The sequence below is a fragment of the Bombus affinis genome, chromosome 14, assembly GCF_024516045.1.
Source record: "Bombus affinis isolate iyBomAffi1 chromosome 14, iyBomAffi1.2, whole genome shotgun sequence".
Taxonomy (NCBI): domain Eukaryota; kingdom Metazoa; phylum Arthropoda; class Insecta; order Hymenoptera; family Apidae; genus Bombus; species Bombus affinis.
Genome location: NC_066357.1, coordinates 4,799,976 through 4,822,798, shown reverse-complemented (window position 1 = coordinate 4,822,798; position 22,823 = coordinate 4,799,976). Strand labels below are relative to the sequence as shown.

General features: G+C 38.2%; 1 protein-coding gene and 1 long non-coding RNA gene across 4 annotated transcripts in view; one reads left to right on the top strand and one right to left on the bottom strand.

Annotated features, from left to right (window-relative positions):
* The window catches only part of LOC126923888 (poly(rC)-binding protein 3), a 326,340-nt gene that overhangs the window by 188,735 nt on the left and 114,782 nt on the right, over window positions 1-22,823 (top strand). For all 3 annotated transcript variants that reach the window (XM_050737807.1, XM_050737802.1, XM_050737806.1), the window contains one exon: window positions 3,226-3,263. The gene's annotated coding sequence lies outside the window, so the exon portion shown is untranslated. The remainder of the gene's footprint in view (window positions 1-3,225; window positions 3,264-22,823) is intronic.
* Window positions 594-18,543, bottom strand: LOC126923934 (uncharacterized). The gene is made up of 3 exons (XR_007713354.1): window positions 18,403-18,543; window positions 3,341-3,491; window positions 594-1,916 (listed from the first exon to the last, which is right to left on the bottom strand). It is a non-coding gene; the product is annotated as an uncharacterized LOC126923934 (long non-coding RNA).

Below are 22,823 nucleotides of genomic sequence, written 5' to 3'. Positions count from 1 at the left end.
GAGATCCCCGGCCACCCTGTTCCACCCCCTTGGTTCCTCGAGTAATCTCAGTAATTCCCGAACAATTCCGTCTGGCCTGCCGTGTCTTTATTCCATCGCTGTCCAATTCCTTTTCTCCCTGAAACAATTCTTTGACTGCCGGCTCGAATGAATGGAGAATTTCAACAACCAGGTCCCTTCGAACACGCTTTGTGCACCATTCCGCATTAGGAAGCTGCATCCAGTCACTTTGAAATAATTGGCGCAAGTTTAATTAATCGCGTTCTGTCGCCATACTTTTACGTAAGTGATCGTGCTAAGACGAGGACAAGAGTTGGCTGATGCGATTTGCAACTTATTGGATATGCATATTTTGTGCGATTTACAGCGAACATCGGATTTCTTCGTTATTTAACCTTTTCGCTACCATGCGTCACACACGTGTGACGCACTAGTTGCTTCACACAGCTGCTGCCAAACGTCACACGCACGTGACGCATTCTAAAAGCCGCTTCGATTGCCTGCTAACCATTTTCTATCGTTATATATGTAACAATATGTGCCATATTATGCAACACGTGGAAAATTTGATACTCGAGCCACCGTGAACAGCCACCTTTTTCTTAAGAAAGGGTTACAACATAATTAAGCATCGAGCGATAAAATAACGCATAATGGGTAAATAATTTACATACTGTTTTGTTCAAGTAAATGCTACATTAAAGTTCAAATATATCGTGTGTCGAAGTATATTAGAGCTTAAATATATTATACGACCCAATATTGTGTTTATACGTTCTGCATATTTTATCGAATTTGGACGCCGTACGTATACGTTTTGTATGTTTTATTTTATTCATCTTGTTGCTATTAGTTATTTATTTTAGTTATTTATCTGTGAAATGCGCTGGGGGAATTCGATGTTGGTCCCATTACTGGAACAGCGCACTAAAATTGCTAGGTTCTTAATTGTATCGAAAATTAATCAACATGGAAATGGAAAAATTGCTGTTGAAAATTTGTCTTTTTGCCGAAATTTTCCAGTGGGTTAACGTTCGCCAACAAAAAGTACACATAACGCGAGAAGAATATCGTCGCGTCCATTAGAGTCACGTCGAGCAAATACAGTTCGGCAATGTTATGTTGCATAATTATTTGAAAAGTGACCAAAGGAATGACAAACTCGCTCAACATCGCATCATCTCGGGGCGAGAATAGAGTGGCGATGATGGCGCTATGCGGCGTCTCGCGCGTAAATCTTGCGTTTGAGGAACCGGAAGCGTCGTCGGTGGTCTTGCAATTTTGAATCAAACTCGCCCACTGCCAAATGCCGTTTATTGATTGTGCCAAATTCCACGCGCGTGCGTGCCCCTCCTACCTCCCCCCGCCTTTGTTTCGGGGCTTTTTGATGCGCGCGTAAATCGTCGTCGGTTTTGCACTGCCAAATCCTTGATATTCTACCGACGATGATGAAATTCATTTTGCAAATCCTACGTCATTCTTACCTTTTCGTGGCATCAGCCTTTTGTCCTATTTATTTCTCTCTTATTTATTATTGTATAATTACTAGACTATGGATATTTACGCATTTCTGGACAATGTTTGGAACGCGTTAGGATTTCGTAGGAAACGACGACTTCTTAAGCAAATAGATGTTTCATGCATTTAGAAGAAATTGAGAAGTGCAAACTGTAATACGAATATTAACGAAGAAACATATAAAATGTCGAAGGTTCTTTCTATTAATATTTGGCAGGCAAAATAATTCTCCATGGAGATTTTACTTTTTCCATTGTATTCCCGAAAACGTGAATGTTTATAAAAGTCCGCAGTCTAACGATAATACTCTTATTCGTCGAAAAAATTTACGAAAAAGTTCGTCTCTTTCGAAGACGATGCTGCAAGCTTTTGAGCGACGGTCCATGGTATGCGAAAATCTAGAAAATGTGAAAAATAAAACACTCGTGACAACAGTTAATAATATTTTCTGTCCTTAAGTTACAGAGATAAAAATTTGAATCTTCGTAATAGTTCACTGTCCGAGTAAATTCTCTCATCTGTGTATTTTCCAATTTCGATGTTGATTAACGCCATAAAAATATATATCAAACTTACATTTAATTTGTACGTCAAATCGCTTAAAAACACTTTTCTTCTTTTTTTTCTTTTTCTATCGCGTTATAAACTTTCGTGTATTTTATTTTTCAAGATTTTTGATTCAGCAAAGAGCTGTCCTCGACCACGCTCAGACTTGCGGGAATTTTTTGGCAAGCGGAAGAGAAATCGTCAGATTAAACACACGTGGTGTTTTTTCAGCGAATTGAAATTCGTTAGTCGAGATTCGAGCTGTTTCGCGTTTATTGTCGATCGAATTCCCATTCTTTTTTTCGTTCTTTCCTTTTCATCCCCGTGCCCCGCGCCCGCCGGATTATCGAAACGGTTGTTACCGCGAGAGAAAACTCGATAACTTCGATTTCCTGTTCGATGTAAAACGAGCCACGTTTACCACCGAGTTGCTCTCCCGCGAAATTTCCTGTTCAATTTCGTATCGACGCTTTCGCCAAACTATTGTTTTCCTCCGCTCTTTTTTCCTTTTCTGTCTTCCCCGTTTATCCTTTTCTCTATTTCTCCTCGTTTTTTACTTCAATTTCTCTCTTTCTTTTCTTCATTCGAATCACGAAACACAAAAACGAATTGTTGGAAAACTAAAGTAAACAATGTCGCGAAAAGAACAAACCAGACGCGTGGAAACGCGGCACTTTTTCACAAAGAAACCTGACGAAAATGTTTACCGACTGAGAGCCTGCACAGTTGGTCTTTTTTTGTTCGTTAAAGAGATTAGGTTTCTGGCCAACGTGTACTTCATTAGCCAAAATAAGGAATTAAAGGCCACGCGAAGGGAGGACGATTCTCTCTCCCCTCTTAACGTCGAACGCATGTTTGAATCTCTTTCGTGAATTAAAAATTATCAGAAGACAATTAAAGTACGATTTTAATTAAATATTTCAGACTTTTGAAGAGAAAAAGACGTCGAGGTAATTTTAAAAAATTAGTAGACTATCGATATTGAAACCCGGAAGAATTTCTCGGACAAACAGTGTACAGGATAACAATTTTTAAAAAATGATAAAAAAAATAAACGAAAAATTTGTACTGGAAATAGATAGATACGTAATTATGTAAATTAATATGGTTTGACAACTTTTTTACAAAAATTAATACAACTTTTCCCTTTTCTTCTTTCAGATATCTCTATCGTACAAGAAGAATATCGAGTTATCGTGGTAAGTGTTTTATCTACGCAACTGAAAATTCATATGTAACGGCTTTTTCATTTTTCCTGGACAAAACTGATACATACCGTCGAATTTTTCCACGTAACGTCCATCTTCGTTCGTAAATATTTATGTCAATAATATATTAAGATCTTAAGTGGATCTTCTTCTTCAAATTCTTCAACTTCTCGTCGAATGAAAGTGAATCGGTTCTCCAAAATGGAAGAATTCGACAATCTAAAAAGAAAAAAATGAAGTTAAAAGAATCCCAATTTAAGTAAAAATTGAACGATATCGTACGAGCGAAGCTGGTCTTCCAGAAACTACAGAGAAATTCAATTTTCTCCCCATTAAACGGATCGTCGTGAATTACGGAAGAATTCGATATGGTTTGAATCAAACAAACGTTCCGGAGGCATGCGACTAAATTCGATTCCCATCGAGTTAAATAAACTTCCCAGAAGCGAAGAAGAGGATTCGATCGAGCATGGTTCGCCAAAAGATCTCGAAATTTCTTTAAATTTCACGTGCATGTTGATTTTTTCCGAATAAAGGCAGAATACAAATTCTGTTTTTAGCGAAAGAAGTTGGTAAATTGAATTTTCATTGGAAGTGAGAGAAATTACTTGTTGCAGTTTATAGATCTTCAATCTGATCTTCAGCTTTAGGGATCTTTTTTATTTTAGGAATTCTGTATTTTATATTTTTTATTCGGGAAATTTATTTAAAATATGGAGATTAATTGCGAAGAATAACGTATGGAAGGTTTTACGATTAAACCTGTTGTTCGAATATTAGCAGAAAACTACTATACTCTCTTCATTCTCATTGTTTAACCTTCATTATATGATTTATTAGCTATCACACAGAGACTGTTTTAAATCAGTGTATTTAAATAACTGGAAATTTAATCGATATTCATATATTCAAATGTAATTGTATAGAAGTCAGAACGATTAATCAGAACGAAATACAAACTATATATTTGCCAGTTTTATTTAGCAGTATCCGCTCTGGAAAAAGAATAAAAAAATTCTCTGCTTGGAGTTAAAAGTTCGTGCAAAAAAGATGACGTTTAAATTTAACAAACCTCTGCTGTTATTTAAAAATACATTTTTATTAACAACTACATAGATTTCTGAATACTTGGAGCTACAGCTTGACTAAAATTCTAATTGTTTAAAGGCAACAGAAATATTTTCGTTGTCTTTTAACCGATTATTTATCACTTCTATCGCGTTCATAGATTTTCTACTGTGGTACAGTGGACGAAAGGCTTAAGAGATACCGGGTGAACCATAAACAATGTCGCGAGAAAGCCTAAGTGCCGCGAAGACAAAGGGATGCTAAGAGAGAAAGACGAATTAACAGTCGGTGTTAGTCGAGAAATCAGAGAGTGCGAATTACGTTGTCGAGAGAGTGTGGTCAGCGTGAGAGAGAGCATTGGAACATTTAGTTGTCTAAATTATAGTACGTTCTTGTATTTAGTTCACGTTAAACAACCATGGTTTCCTGTTTAACCAACACCTGCTTAATCCATTTGAAATGAACTAATAAATAATAAAGATCCTACACTACTCTTGGACAAAGTGTACGCGGTACAATATAGCAAATATTAATTTTATTGCGCGTACTGGATTTTTCATGCTTGAGATACTTGAATACCTGTATTTTACGTGATCAATAATCCCCCTTAAACGATCTTAAATATCGTTTTTCGCGTAATGTAAAACCGGGCTTATTCCACGGACGTCATTTTAGTAACTTTTCCGTTCGCTCGATAAATTCACTATTTCATAAACGAGAAAACTCGATTCGAAATTGGGTTAACACGAGGTCGATATCGAGCTGAGTGAAGCGCGTATTAACATCGCCAGGCACGTAATGCTTTGCCGATCAAATGTTGTGCATGCGTGTAATTACTAATAAAGAGCGAGCCGCGTTTATTCAGTCGGCGCTTCCCTGAAAAATTCCCTAGCACGACGTTTAATATGGATCACGGGACCTGATATTCTGTCGCACGTCGTTTAATGGAAACATCTGCGTAATTAATCCTAGTATAATGCACGCACGAAACGCGTGAATTACGATGCAACGTAGTACCTGTAATCAAAAGTAATATCGAAGATCTAGGGACATTTTGCGTGGGAATAATTTAACGCTAATCTTACCGGGCTCGGTCAGGTGATTGATTTGAAAATTTCATTTCAAATTATACATTCATCGTTATATTATTTCGTTATGGAAAATTAATGGTAAAAGTTGCAGTTATTTTTCAATATTTCGAATAATTATTCGTCTTATATTGCGCTGCAGGGAATTCATTTGTAATGAAACTCGATTAAACTCTTGAATATTTGAAATAATGATATTTTCATATGCTTGAAATATTGTTTATGGGATAATTGATAATGGAAAGTATCATACACGCTACAGTTATAATAAATTCGGAACGATCGTAATAAAAGTGTATAGGGATTGCGTCGTATTGCATCGTTGAAAAAAATATGGTGGCGTTTAAGTGCTTAACAAATTTAAATGCGAGCTTACGAGTAAATTAGCGGAAATTAGATCGTGATAAATAAGATGCTGTCGAGGCAAGAGCAAGCCATTTTAATTCAACCTATCCCATTATTCCGGATTAGCGTTTGAAAAATGAAAGAGATGAACGTATCGTATAGGGAACGAGACAAAATTTTATTACAATTAAATCCTTTTAAAGAAGAGAATTTTTCTGTTGAAATTAATACTAAAGGCAGAGGGAACGAAACACATTTTTCCTATTTTGTAGCTCGAACGAAAAGCGTAGATTATTGCTCGCTTGCTAAACGTAGACTTAAACGCTCGAATGCAAATTACTTTTGTTTTACACGTCGGTAAAAAGTAACTGTAACATGTAGATACACCTCTGGGCTAGGGAAAATTTTATATTTCGAAGTTTCGCATGCATCCGTAAATAGTTTTCATTACTTTGTTTTACAGAATGCAATTACAATTAACAAAGAAATATTTTTCGCAAAAGAGAAGCTTTAAAGATACGTGCATCTGTTTTCCGTATATTTTAAATGAAATTCTTTTCCGTTCCTCCTCTTTTTGATATATAGATAATTTTGTTTAATGTGAACTTTGAGTTTTGTTAAGTACACGGTGCACAACATTTATCTGTTTGGAGCCGATTCGAAACAACTTATAGAATTTCGAGTATTATCTTTAGTTTCGTAGCATCGGAACTTTTCTTTAACAGAATCTGTTAGAATTACACCGAAGAATTTCAAGGCTTCCCCATTGTTCCCGGAGATCTAATTACCTCTTCGGCAAGTTCACTTAGGAAGAGTTCACTTGTTAGAAGACGCGCAATAATAACGATTCAGCGGCAGTTTCTTGAATACAGAGCACCTCGAAGAAAAGAAATACGTAGTAAGTAGGAAACCCCGGCTCTTTCTTTCTGATAAATTCAGCAGCAGTATCGGATATCGGAAATCTTTTCTATTCATTTCAAATAATTCAATCTTCATTAAGCCGTAAATTAAATTCGAGCGTAATTTTTACTTTCGTTCGCTGAATATCTTGCGCGCCTTTAAATGATCTTCTCAATGTTACGCAAAAATATTCAGTCTTTTATGATCGCTGTAAAATCGTTCGTTTATCGTCTATAAAAATCTATGGAATTTGTTAAAATCAATTTTCTTTTATTGCTTGTAAATTTCTTAGCGCCTGTAAAATTGGAAATATTAAAGGTTCGAGGAGAGACTAACAGGAAGTGTTGGCAGAAAACTTCCGTTCCCACAAAAATAATTTTCGTTCCGTTTCATGTTCGAATTAAACCAGGAACCTTTTCCACTTACCAAACAACTCTTCGATCTCAACTCTGTGTCTGGAAAAATCTTCGTCGAGCGAGTGATCTTCTTACCTGACTCTGTTCTTTAAATTGAAACTCGATTTCGATTACATTCAGAAAACTCGCATTCCCATAAAAACAATCCTCCACTTTCTACGTGGCTTCCATTCACCTTTCGCACGTTTCATACTTTCCGGTTCGAACTAGCCAGAAATCCCGCGCCACTTACCAAACGACTCTTCAACCCTAACTACGTAACCCGAAGGATGTCGATCGAGCAAGTGATCCTTTCACCTGACACTGTCCTTTAAATTTAGTCTGCGCGTGGATCAGATTCAGAAAATCTCCATTCCACAAAAGCGATCCTCCACTCTAATATCCATTCGCCTTTCACACACTTGAAAAGTTCAAACCCTCGCTGAACAACCCCCAACCTTAACTGGCGCCCAAAATCTCCGTCGAACGAGTGACCTTTTCGCCTGACCATATGACGCTGCTCTTTTTAGTCTGTGTGCCGTTTCAGCCGATTAGTTCCTCACGTGGCAGAGCGGCCGTGGAGCGTCTGAAAAGCTTCGAGTAACCGGGCGAATCTGCGTCGATCTATAAACGGTGAAAAATAAACAGACTCGTTCTCCCTGGCCAGTTTTAATTAAACCTGGCAGGGAGAAAAGGCCACGTTCCGGATACAATGGCGTCGCGAGACAGTCGAGAGGAATTCTCGGAGCGGAGCTGATGCTCGCCGAAAGAACAGGTAAGATCCACTGGGAACCGGTGCTCCACGTCGGTTAATTATCTAATCGACCTCTTCCGCGGACAATATCGCTCGGCTTCTTCGTCCGGTTCCTCGGTGAACTTCCGTCATCTAGCGGAACAGCCGAGCCTACGGCAAATAAGAATGTTAATTACGGGGATTCGTTAGTCGGAGGCTGCTTTCATTCGCCGAATGCCGCCGCTCTTCGCGAGTTCTTTGTACACAAGGTGAGTTTCGCAGCCAGAAAGAAAGAGAAGAAGGGATCATCCTGGCTTTACGCCACTCTCTTACGGCCGCTTTAGGCTGCCATCACACGGAGATACGCGTCTCGCGACACGTGTATGACGTATGATAGATAGCAGGTGCGCATATGTTCATCGTGATCTTAGATTAGACGATACGTTAGATTTGTGGACGCAGCCGGTATATAGGAATGCGCGAGTCAATGTGAAGCAAAGATAACGTAGGGGAAAAAGTGACGTCACTTGTAAGCGAAAGATAATTCAAAATGGTACTGCACGAGACACGTGCATCCGCGTATCTGCGATAAGAATGTAGAATCTAATCGCGTTATACGTTTAATCAAAAATTTCACTGTACGATTCAGAAAAATTGGAGAGAAATCAAAGATTACGTGTAGTAGGTTGATGGTGACAATTGCTTGGTTTTAATCTGACAAATAAATGTCACAGAGAGGAAGAAAGAAAGAAGTGATAAAATTGATACGTAGGAGTCATTGGACAACGCTGGATAATTTTTCTAACGCGGTATCGATGTGAATTCAAGAATAAAATTATTCCTTTTGATCGGTAAGTTGCGATTAATTGGAGCAATTATCGAACGGAGGAATAAAGTCCGGAATTAAAGTTGTCTCGGTAATTGATGAAACGATAAATCATATAAACACAGCAATCTGTGGCTAAATCTTGCAAATCCGACGCAACCATCATCGTTGGTATTCATTGTCATCGGTTGGATAATCTGATGCAAAGCCTTGCAACCATTTGCATTTAGCGAAGCAACGAGAAATTGTATGCAAGCCATCGTGTAATCATATGGTGAACTGTCAGCATGCATAAATTGAAAATTCATAGTTTCCAAGTTTCCTCGCATTTCTCGGACTTCGTCAAATTAGTCCAACCAGTGGATAATGGATATTTCAAGGCGGAAGGCCGATGTTTATGGTCGATTTTTACATTTCACATTTGAAATAAAATTCTTTTATCGATCTATTTTACAGATATACGATGGAAACATGAATTAAAGCATAAATTACACGAATTGCTTTAACGTACAATATAAGATAAAGAACTAGACTTCGATAAGATTATACCTAATACACATACACACACACGTTACACCAATGAAATTATACCTGCACGTGAAAGATACTTAAACAAAAAGATTTTTCTTGACCTTTCGAGGGGGAATTTTTATGAATTAAATCAGAAAGAGAATTCTTGCTACACTGAACATTAACCTTTTTCTAGACTGTGAAAAACGTTGTTAAAACTTTAGATTTTGTAGGGAGCTCCGCAGATAAAATGTAAGATTCGTCTGAATTGAGCAGAAAATGGATTACAACGTGGATGTTTTACTTCATTGTAATACAAATGAAGGTGGTAATTCGCGGGCAATAGTAACGAAGAGGAAGAGGAAGAGAAATAATTCGATAAGTACTGGAGATGGCAGTTTATTTAGCATAATTAACGTTATACTAAATTGTGAATATTTAGCCGTGTGAATTTCTACAATATTTATGTAAATTCTCGTCGTACAATTATCACGTCCACTGTTACTATTCCCTTTTATCAGTTTTACATAGAACGTATTTCTCAACGAGATGGATAATACAAAATTGTAAAATGAAAATATCGACGAACACCAACACTTCAAACGTTTCGTTAAAATTGAAGAATTATATAAATATCACCAATGTCCTGTACATTCCGAGTCAACCAACCAACCGATACGTCGCAAAACACAAAATTATATCGAACGTAATCTCAAGGCGCGTTCAAACGCAATCTTCACGCACGAGCTTTCGAAAAGAAGATGCGATTCTGTATGATCCCGTGGCGAGGTTCACAACGACCGCAGCTACAACGATAAAAGGCAGGTGTACGTATTCAACGAGGGCAGCCGGTTCTTCCGACTTAATTCAAATTATCCGACGCGAAACGAGATGAGCTCGCTGGAGCGCGAAGGGTCTGCACTCGAGACGGCGGTCCCGTTATACAACTCGTTCGCGGCCTCCATATCGGCGGCTCTGTCGATCTCTTTCTTCTTTTTTTCTCTCCTTTCATTCTTTTTTTTTCGGGGGTTGCCACGTGTAATCAGTCGAAATTCCGCGCCGTAAATCAATACCCAAGCCCCTTCCGACGATGCACCCCTAGCCAACCCTCTACCCTTCCGCCCCTGGCCCTTTCCATTTCCGAAACTTCCGCCTCATCGTCTTCGGAGGCGTTATTACCCGGCAGCCGCGGGCATTCTCATTTCCTAGCCGCCGAATTTTCCATTTTCATCGACCACCTCGTCTCTTCCGCGAGACTCGCGGAGAAGAGATTCCGGCTGTTTCCGCCAGGGATCAGGATTAATTGCCGCGTTCCTTCGCGCCAGCGGACTGCCTTTCGTTCGAATTTTGCGAGACCGATGTGCTGATCGAATTACGGGGAAGATGGCTGATGGAGGAAGATCCGACGATGGAGGGTCGAGGATGAGTCGTAAATGGTTGGCGAGGAATTTTCGCATCGCTAGCATGAAATTGTTTTGGTACCGGGAAGAACCGACACTGAATTCGGTACTGGAATTGTCAGGACTCGTTCGTGAAGATTATTGAAAATTTTGTAGATCAGTTAAAATGCAGTAATTAGGGTAGTGTTGTCATCGCGAGGTTGTAGCGGAATTTAAGTGGAATTCAGAGGTATGAATTTTCGTAGAACCAGTGTTTTATCGAGTGACATGGGTGGCGTAGCCTTGGTTTGAATTTTGCGAGGGTGAGTGGTGATCGAACTTTAAGAAAAATTAGTGGTGGAGGAAGATTTGAAGATGGAGGGTCGAAGAAGGCTTGTGGATGGTGGGCGAGGAATTTTAGCACGGCGATATAAAATGGTTTTAGTATTAAAATGACCACTATGATTATCTTCGCGCCCGTTAACGAAAATTGCTCCGTGCTATTACCGTAAATTTATAGCGAAATTTAACGCAAACTTGCCAGCGATACTTTATCATAGAATTACTTGAGTTACTAATTACCATTTTTCGTAGAGTTAATGTTTTATCGATTCGCGCGAATATAGTTTCGACTTGATCTTTGCGACGGTAATTTACGAGCAAATTCTGAGAAAAATTGGCGATAGAGGAAGATTTGAACGTGGAGGCTTAACGAAGGCTCGTGGATGATTAATAAAGAATTTTATATCGGTAATATAAAATGGTCGTAACGCTAGAAAGTTCAATGTGATTATTTTGACTCAATAGTCAATGCTATTTTTGAATTTGATGGCAATATTTTTTCTATTACCAGAATTATTAGAATTATTAATTACCATCCCTCATAGAACTAACGTTTCGTCTGTTGACGCGAGTGCTCAGAATTTTGTACGGCTGAGATATGATGGAATTCTTAGAAGTATCGTCCTATTGAATAACACGTGCATCATTTCGCTGCATGACTTTCCCATCTATAGCTCGGTGAACTCTCTTCATCGGACGATAAGATGTAAGCTTAACTGCTACAATATCGTAGCACATAGTAGGACACAATATATAACATATTATCTGCTACAGACCTTTCCCCGATATTCAAATGAAAACCAGTCCGTGGATATCCTTTCACGAACTTTCAACGTCGCCCTTTTCCTTGCTCTGACCCTCTTGCCGAGATTCTGCCAGCCAACCTTTCTTCGACTCGCGATAGACGGGTACAGTCAGTGAAAAAGATGCGATTATTCCACTTGTACATTTACATTTTTGTCAGGAGCCTCTCTGGGCGACGATCCCTATTCATCGCTTTTTACCTCCTTCAATCTAATTTAATTTAATCCTAATTCTATCTTAATATCACCGAAACTCATAAATACAAAGACGCAACGATTGCGTCGTGTCTTTATATTCGATCATCACAGATCTTCGTGTTACATCTCACCAATCTTTCCGTGTAAGATCATATCGTCCAATTCCTACGAAAGTAGTATAGCGAAATTTAAATATTAAAAAGAATTTTCAAAAAGTGAACTGAGAACTACTATACTAATACGTTGAAGGAAACTAATACTTTGAAAATTTCAGTGTATCGCTTCTACCGACTGTACGATCAAGGATCATCAATTTTAAAAGATCAATTTTCTAGCGAAAGTTGACTGTAAAGATGAACTGAGGATTATTGGACGAGGTTACATTGAAAATCTCAATGTATCGCTTCCACTGACTGTACGATCGGTCAGACAGAGCTGTTAACAGTTGTATGGAGATCTAGCTGGATTATTGGCCGTTTCTTCGGCTCGACGAAGACGAAACCAGGTCGAATGGTATTTGTTAATGTGCTCCTGCAAGAGGTTTTTTCGCCAACTCCTCCGAGAGAGAGCTTTGGCCCAGCTTTTCGTCTACAGATTTCCTGCAGTCCCTCAAAATCCTTGCCTCCTTCGTGGGGAATGTGTCTTGGCAGTATTCGACGTTCTATCGATGTACTTGTTCCACTTTGGTTATGTATCCTGTATTCATTTTTTACATAGTGTACGGTGTATTTTAATTGGTATTTTCCTTTGGATACCGTTTGATTCGAAAGAAAGATAGGTTCCCAGTGATGAGAATGTTGCTATTTCTACTATGTGCCCATACGTATCTGTATACCAATATGTTGGTGCATTTGTGTTTGGCAAATTTATTGATCGGTTTTACGTATATTTATACATACGCGAAAAATATAGCGAGAAGGTACATTTCAAATAAAAGTTGTGCGTCGAGTTTAATTGACTTTAAATCTAATTTGATTTTTATATGCATCTTTTTATGGAGGTTCGATTCGATATATCGTGCGTATGTATACGATGTTTTAATATCGACTTTTATGAATTGTCGATATCGAAAAATCAACGTGGCAAAATATTTGAAATTTCTCGTATATGTTCGATGCTGTTTCAAGAACAAGAAGAAAATTATCGGAATACGTAGATCGCTCTCTTTCATCGTTAAAAGATAACATCCAAGCAATACCTTCTTTCATCGTAAAAAGGCTATGGTACAACCATCATTCTTTCATCCTTACGAGACAACGTTCAACTTCTTTCTTAAGTCTGGACTCAAGAGCAAACAAAAGTGGCCATGTCTCCAGTGCATTATTAAACTCTCCGTGTTACACTGTTCACGTAAGAAATTCCTCGTCCGTCGTGTTACACGACTGCTTGGAGAACAATATCCATCAACAGGAGACTTGCAGAGCCAAGACTACGGTAGTTGAAGGGAAGTTCGCTTCGAAGGAACTTTTAATGCAACCATTTAGCCGCAGAAACATCTCACTCTGCAACCGAGTATTCCAGCTGGAAATCTTGCCCTCTGGTCACCATGAAACATTGTCGATTAATTTGTCATAATGAAACGAGGAGTTACGCGTCTTTAGTCTGAGTTCGCCACTTCATTTCCGAAAGATCGCGGTTATAGGTCACGCACTTAAAGTACGCGAACTAAAAGGTAAAGTAAGTGAAGTAACTAAAGCAAGTAAAGCAAGTAAAGCAAGTAAAGTAAGTAAAGTAGGTAAAGTACGCAACTAAAGTTTACACGGTATACGTGGACAGATTGAACAGGAATCGAGCAGATTTCCGCAATGACGATAACAGTAAGAAATAAAGCAACTCCTAGCGACGATTCCGCAAACTTTCTAATCTGGCTTCGTAATAAAGTTTATTCTGTGAAAATGATAAGAATTGGTATCATCGCTGGTCGTATTATATGTATTTTTCTAGGAGCGGATTTTGTTAAGATTAATTAAGAGAATTTTTTAGGAAATGTAGATACGAGAAAGTTCTTAGACCATCGAACTTCTTCATTCTCACAATTTTGATAATTAATAAACAAACGAATAAAATTCAAGCTATATTCGTAGCTCTTTTATTTATCAAAAGATTCGGAAGAGATGCAGAGAGGAACAGAAGATATGGTTACCATAAAGAAATACGATCTTTACTTTCAAATAGCTAAGACACACAAATTCTTCAAAAAGTTCCACAACCAATTAGAGAAACGGAAGACGTAACCGCTATGAAAAAATTATATCTTTGCGTCCTAATTACTAAAACATACAAACTCTTAACGCTTCTTAGCATTTCTATTTGCTAACTAAAAATTCCAAATCCAATCCAAAAAAGACATACAATTTTCACACCTAAATTACCAAAACACACAGATTCATAACGTTTCTGTTCACTTAAAAAGAAAAAAGAGAGAGAGGGAGAATACCCAAAAACAACCAGAGAAACACGTATTCGTTACAGAAAAAAAAGAACATTAAAATACGCAAATTAGTGACTCTCCTATTTATCGAAAAATCTCCCTCGAATCAGAGAAACAAATTTTCCTAGCTCCATGTATGATCCATTTTTTCTTCTATTATTTCACTTCGTCGTCTAATAAATTAAAGGAATTTTGTTCAGGGATAAGCCGAGTCAATATCAGAAAGAGGCCCCTGTTTGTTGGTGTGCTCGTTTAGCTGCCTTCTGTCAGCCGCGTGAACGCAGGATTTGTTGGACTAAATGACGCTGATAATCGGAGTTTACGGGTTGCCCCTAAGTCATCGAGCGAACAGCATAAACGAGCGACGAAGGAACCCATTCGAGCATCGTACACTTTACTGGCTGGATCTCTCTGTCGACGACGGTATTAACCTTGTAAATCCGGGATATAATGCGGATGGGATCGCGATTTCACCTTTAACCCTTTCGCAACATTCGCTGGGAAACAACCGTGGATTTATGGAAATTTGGACGTTGTGGTGATATTTAAATTACGCAGACAGATGGTGGTGCCAAAATTGGGAGGGCTGAGCGCTTCAGAACGTCCAAAAAATCTGACCCAAGCTGACCTGATTATACCTTAGCACCATTACAATCACGATCCTAGGTATATGCATACGCAATTTCATTTTGAATCGCTTTTTCTCATAACTTTTGAACCTCGAACTTGAGCCACGACTCGGACTAAGCTTGCTCACCTCCTTCCCTACGTCTGCAACATATTCGGAATTCAAGGAAATTGCTGTTTCCTTTTCCATGCTAGTTACCTTGAATTTCATTGCATTTGTTTGGAAACGTAATTACTGTGATTGGCGATATTTCGATATCTTCGATTGGAAATTTTTAAACCTATAGAAAGCGTGTGCATAATTGCGAGATCGAATGTAAAATCAAGGAGGAAATTTGGTGGACAACGTAGCGAATCATAAGATCGTTTCCCTGTGAAAAATAGGAAATGCGATTTATAAATGTGTTTATAAATGTTCACCCGTGGTTTTTGTTTTACTTCTACGCAACGAGTTTTGCTCGAACATTGCTCGAACGAATACTCGATGGCTCGTCTCAGCTAACTACGAGGCAGCAGTTTCGAATAACTTCAACCCCCATCGGCGTATACCGACACAGCCACGCGTTCAAGCAAGTATCCCTTCGTATAAACTCGTACACTCGGTGGTCTTACATAGGCTGAAGCTGCGGTGTTCAACTTCATCTAGTGGGTCCCGAAGGGTAACCCCCGACTGGAATTATTAAATTCGCCAGAGTGCGTCGCTTCCTTTTCGTCGATAGACGCAGAAGGATTTCGTCTGCCTTCGAAACGGACGATCTCGAGGCTTCCATGTCGACACATAATACTGCCAATGGTAGTAACGGGGTGTAGAGTGCATTGAATTGGGATTATCGTCTCGTGTACGATACATTTTAGTAATGGAAAGAACGAATTTGTGGGAAATGATGATTAACGAAGTTTTAATTTAAATTCGCGCAAAATAACACGTAATAAATTTTCGTTTTGGATTGGTGAAAAATAATGGATAAAAGGAAATGTTTGTTCCGAGTTCCTGCTAACTGATAAATTTTTCATTTTGATTCGTGCGACATAATGAACGATTGATTAGCGATTATTGTGCAACGTTGGCTCGTGACATCGCGAACTATAAATCTCACTGTAAAAATTTGGAGCGAATTAAGTGAAAAACTGGATTGGCAGATATGTTTGGAGTCTGAATCATGAAACCAAGTTACGATAAATATAATAGCAAAGCTAATGACACGAACGTGGATCGGATGAAAAGGAATTTAATTTAATCGCAGATGAACAAAGATTCTTTGTAAAGAGTTTTACATTGCGAACATGTCTCGTGTCAAGATTAATGATAATTATCATTATATTTTCTATGAATAGTATCGAGTGGAGCTACTATCTCATACGGAACGTGTATTCTTCGTTATTAAATGTTTCATCAATTATTCACTGTATTTACGCACGCGGTTGAATATAAATTATTCATTTTCCAGTGCCGATATCTATTTGCGAAATTTCATTCAAATAGATGCTGATCCATATACCATAGTTTCTTCATCGAATGATCATATCGACGTATCGATATCAATAGCACGGCAAAATTTATTCCAACGGATTGCTACAAACAGCGAGATCTGCGAGTCATTCAATGATGCGATGTCTATTTTTTAAGTTCCAACTGTTGTCAAATATAATCTTGTTCTAACTGTTTGAAAGCAAACATCTACCGCAAAAATATGCGTGTATTAGTACGATCTATAGAAGAATATAAAAATTGTTCGTGCAAAGTCTTTTAGAATATCATTGACATAATTATTAATATACTCTTACATTATCAGCAACCGTTGTATTTAAATAATATGCAAATTACTGCATCGCAGAAGATGATGAAAGACATTCGATTTAAACCGAAGATTTTGCATATTGTATTAATGAAACGTCGATAGAACGCGATTCCACGTCACAGGATTTGATGAAAATTTTTTTACCACGACTAACGATAAATTTAACTATCTGCCGTCTAAAACTAACCTTTCGAATTCCACAATGAGGTCAGTCGTGACGTAATATCTCTGTTTCACTTACGAATATTTCTGTCCCGACTTTATTTAACCATCGAACTGCAACGAAAACTTTCAAACTCTTCGATATCCACGAAAATTAATAATTTAAAATTGCTAGCGAAACAATATCACGATTTATATTGGTTGGCACAGTACGTTAATAACGCGTGAGGTGTTAACGATGACGAATAATCGAATTATCGACGAATTGAGTCGAATTTACTTCGCTTGCACAGCATTTTAGGATTTTGTCCTTTCCCTCGAGTTAAATGCGCGAAATTAGATTAACGCATGTGAAATGTTAAGGGCGATATTTAAATTTGCCAATGGTCTGCGGGAAGCTCGGTGACAGTCGACGTTTCGCTGGAAATTGCAAGGATGTCCCAACGAAAATAGCTTGGAAACTCGAAACACGATTGACGCGACATACAGTGACTGACGTTATAGAATACTACGCCATTTGGTCACACGCGAATCGTCACTTACGTGGAAACGTCTATCGATAATCGCAAAAGTGTCTAATTAGTCTAATTAAATAAAGTTTAATTAACGGTTCTTGATCGACGAAGTCGAAAAGCTCTTGTCGCGCCTGTATTCATCTTCTATTTCCAACGATTCTATTTAGAGAAATTACGCTTAGAAAGTTGTATTTTTGACGGGAATTTGATTCGTGTGGTTCCGTTTAACGAGAAATTGAATTGTGGGAATTTGGAATTTGGTGGAAATTCGTTTCGCGCGCTTTCACGTAAACGAATTGAATTTTGAAATTTAATGGAAATGTACTTTCTATAGCCGCGTTTAAAGAAACTGAGTTTTGTAATTTGCAATTCGGTTTGATTTACTCTACTCCATACACTTTCGTCTAAAGAAATTCGATTTTGAAATTTGGGATTTGATAGAAATGTAATTCGCGTAGCTGCATTTAAACAAATTGAGTTTCGTAATTTCGAATTTCCTGGAAATCTGATTCGTGCGATTACGTTTAAAGATATTACATCGGTATTGGTCTGCCTAAATAACAACTTTTAAACAGTCCAGATACTTGAGTAAGTACGATATCTTCTGTATCTTCGATAGCTGTAAAAAAATAATATTAAAATCCGAATTTAGAGAATAGACAAATAAACATTTCGCACGTTATCATCGCAAGATCAAATGTCTCGAGTGTATCACAAACCGAATATCGCAAACAAAATTGAAAACTAAATTCTCTTACCAAATGCATCGACTGTATCGTAAAACGTAGATTGTAAAATAAATTTTCTTTAATCAACATTTCGAGTATATCGTAAAACACAAATTATTGAATAAACTTCTTTTAACAAATGTACTGGATGTGTCATGTCAGAACGAAGACAACAAGATAAAATGTTTGGTCTAAATTTATTCTATTCTTTGGTTTAAACAGACGTTGAACGATTAATCGGTAGGTTCGCAAGAAATAAACGTCTTGAAGCTGTTAATTACCAGTGTCAGTCAATCAGCACGCATTGTTCGAGTGGAATGTCGCGATGGAGAAGACGAGTCTCGGGCAGAACAGGAATTCCAAACTGCAGATACGGTTAACTGGTAAAATTTGCAACTAAATACGTCAGGCGTGCACTAAGTCGTCGCGCCGTCGTCGCAAAGTTTCGTATTCCGCGCGAAATGAACTTTCCACGGCGTAAACACGACGATACGAGTCGATACTAATTACCATCTTCAAACCGGCTAACAATGGCAGTTAGCTTTGCTTTAAATTGTCGGTTTCCACGAAGAAGATCGACAACCGGACAACAACAGGGCTTGGAGGAAAAATGCTTATTCTACGTACGAAAATAAATCGTCAGAAATGTGAAGCACAATTTTGTTCATTCGGAGCTTCGTTTTCGAAGTAAATCGATACTAATGGTTTAGGGATACGTGATTCGGCCAGAAGATTATTCTGCGTGGAAAAATAAATCGAAAATTTCAAATACAATTTCTTCGTGCGAAGCCTCGTTTCCAGGGAAATCGAACTTGACAGTTTTTCGGATACACGTGCGGTTGGATAATTTTTCCGCTGAACGAGGGTGGTTCTATCGGACAGGAGATTGTCCTAAAAATGAGTCGGAACTATGGGATAAAATTTGCTCGTATGAAGCTATGTTCTTGAGCGAGTCAAGCTCAAAAATTCGTGACATATGGATACACTTGGTTGAAATACCGAGTTTGTATGATCGATTAGTGCGGCAGGTTATTCAAAACGTCTGATAATTTCCTGATATGGAATGACCTAGAAAGATTAGAGGAATATCATTTATTTTACGTATACGACATGGCAAATCAGCGGATCTGGGTTGTAGGTTCTAGAAAATGTATTCGCATTTGAAAATGCGAATATTTAAAATGCTCGTTCGAACCTTTCGTATCGTACACTTACTTGTATCAACGTCGGAAAGATCAATTTATAGAAAGAGGATCGTGATACGGGCATGCGGATCGAGCGCATGTAAAGAGAATTCTGTTCAAAACTACTAAATTAACCCCCTATAAACCGCGATAAAAAGTTTCAAGCGGTAGTTTCAGTCGAATTCCGCGCAACACGTACGAATAATCGATTCGGCTTATTTTTAGACGCAAATTCTGCAATACCGAGATAAGAAAAACAAAAAGAACGCGCGAGTTATTGCATGTACATTACTCGTTATTTTTTATTCGGCCGGTCTGTACGTGCGGATTAGAGAGGCCAACAAAGAGAGGAGAACGCGGAGGCGGGCGAACGAATGTAAAATGGAGTATTTATGTGTCTGTGTGAGGGAGAACGAAGGGTGAAAAAAGGAGAAACGGGCGTATGGTATGGGTGAAACGGGAACAAAAGAAAAAGAATACGTGCAACAGAATGGAAGAGGATGAGGAAAAAAGGGAAAATAGACAAAGAACAGCGAACTATCAGTGAAGGTAAGATAACGGTACGTGCAAAGAAATGAGAAAAAATCTTGTTTGAAAAAGGAGGAAAATAGAAATAGAGAACGGGATAGAGTGAGAAATAATACGCAGAGGAAGAAGATGAGTGTTTCTAGCGTCTTCCCTCGTCTTTCATACGTTGAACTCGAGGAATTTAATTTAGCATATCTTCGCTATAAACAGATTAATCTTTTTGTTCTTCTTCTTCTTTTTTTTTTAGAGAATGTCAGAGCTGAATCGACTAATATTAAAAAAGATATACGGCGCCGTATTAAAAATTCAAGATTACCTTCATAATATAAGAAATATACGGTGTTAAAGAGGCAAACCATATTTCACCTAATCAGGCCTATTGAATATGGTAAATTTTATTCGAAATACTTTTTGATAGAGTCTATAGGTAACCGGTTATTTCAAGTGTCATAAAACTTGTCATAGAAAATTTTAACGAGGCACGATTGTCATGATTATATTTGCAAAGTTTGAAACCAACTCTGAAGATGCACATAGAACTTGCAAGATATTTCTTGCAAATACATATTTAGTAAAGAATTAGTATCCAGTATAAATAACCATGTTAACGTATAATATATAGATTATTAGCCTTCCTGTAATTTTTAACATGACATTTTCAACCGAATCATATTTTTCTGTCATCAGACGATTTCTCAAGTTCGAAGGAGATAAGCAAGAGAATATTGATACGTGTAATTTCTCATCTAAACTTTACACAGTTTGTGTTAAAAGATTTAAAGAAACGCGTAAAATTCGAGGATCGTGACAAAGTTAAAGGTAGAAAATAGATAGATAGTTATCAATACAACCGACAATTGACCGTTTTAATTCTTTTGTAATCTCAGCGAAATATGTACTTGTATTAAACATCCTGTAATTTCTATGCGTATTTTCAGATCGATTTACATAATCGTGATAATCGAGTTTCATAACAGTGCTAATTAAATTTCAAAATGTTTCGTACAACACGTATTAACGTACTCGTAATAGGTGCGCATAAACGTTCGAACGTTTCCGTGAGCCGGTGAGTTCATAAAATGACAGGATACAAATTTAAAAGTGGAATTTTCTATAAGTTTCGAGATGAAACGTCAGAGTTCGAACATCTGCGATCTCGAGACGTGAAGACAAGTTACAATGGCACGTGTTTACACATGCAACGGCCGTCATATTTACCTTACAAGTTATCGAATGCATATGCAGTATATGCACGCGGACCTGTGATATATGTGGCCTGCTATTGAAATTAAATTTCTCTGAATTTAGTAAAATCACGAAGCTTGTAGAAATGGAAATGAAAGAGAAAGGAGATGATTTTAGTCCTTCGTGATACATCGTTCTATTATTTTTCTTTTTTTTTTAATTTCTTTTTAAATTAATAAATTTCCTTTAAAATGATCGTTCGACTGGAAAGAAAATATAAAATATCTTAAAACAGACGACGATCAGATTTTGGACGCGAATCGTGGCAAACCAGTTTCATAAATCTCGTTTTGACGTTGATTCGGGAATCATCGGAAGATGAAGTGGATGAGACGTCGGACGTGGAATGGAAATTCGAAGTCAGACGCACGAAGAGACAGAATGTATGTGCGGGGATTAACCATAATGGAGGATGGGAATCGCGTGATTTATAGATCGGTGGCCGAGCTGCCAGCTGGAACGGAGTAGCGCCAAAATTCTCGGCTCACGAAACCTTTCGTCCGTTCCGGATAAATGGAGAAATCTTTAGCCAGCCGATCCTTGAGAAACAGCTTTCGTTAATGAAACAACCGGTAACGGACAGAATGCAAAATTGCCATTTTCCTCGTTCGCATCCGGGGGTAGCTTCCACTTCCATGGAGTGTAATTTCCAGAGAAAATTGTTCGCAAGTTTCGAAAGTATCGCGATACTGTGAAACACGCTTTGACGAGTTTCGGAAGTGTACTGTCGAACGAATCTTTGCTTCTAACAGAGTTTTGTCCTGAAAATAGTAATTTAAAGTTTACATGTCGTTTGTTTGTCAGAGATTGTTCCACGCCTGAGAAGAGTAGATTTTTTCGAAAGCTAATACATAGTGGTAGATGCTAATACGTAGAAGCATATTTCTAATCGATGTTTCTTCTAACATAGTATAATTTTACTAGTCAGAATAATAGCACACTCTCATTGTAGAATCAATTCATCGATTAATCGCAGAATCGGTAAACTCTATCATTCTTCTAGTAAACCGACGAATACGAAGAATACGCGTTCTAACTGGAATTCGACATTACGAATCCGACAAAAATAGAATATTTATTTTACTTTAGAACAAAGAAATGTTTTCATTGTGTCTAACTAAAATAACACGCGAATCAAACTGCGCCGAGACATATACGTGAAATGCAATCCTCTTTTTAGCAACACTACGTTGCAAAACAAATACAATACGAAATATTCACGCAACAACTCAAACAAAAATGCACCGTGACGTTCTCAATTTCATTTCCATTTTCAATATCACATAGTCGTTTCATTTCGTGCCACTTAGACCAACAATTTCTCCTCGGCTGTTTCGCAAATCATCGAACGCACGACAGACTACAACTAAACCGGACAACTACGACCAAGGCAGATTCACACGTACGATGTGCTAAACGCATTCGCCCGATAACTCGGCGAGCGATGTCCGTTAAAACGTGGTGCACGGTTAAAGCCGCATAAACTGGCTCGATCGAAATTTACGTCGCCATCTTGTCGTCGCATTATCGGCCGTCAGTCTGATTTACCCGAGCTGTTCTAGCTGGAGGACCGTCCGAGCGAACAATACGGAAATTATAATCCACTTAACGAAGATATCCGTACTCGTTAGAATTTCATTAGAAGCATCTGCTCGAAGGGACACGTAGACGACGACGGCGACGACGACGACGACGACGACGACGACAAGGACGACGACGTCTCCCCTGGGGTTGTTTCTAACGAG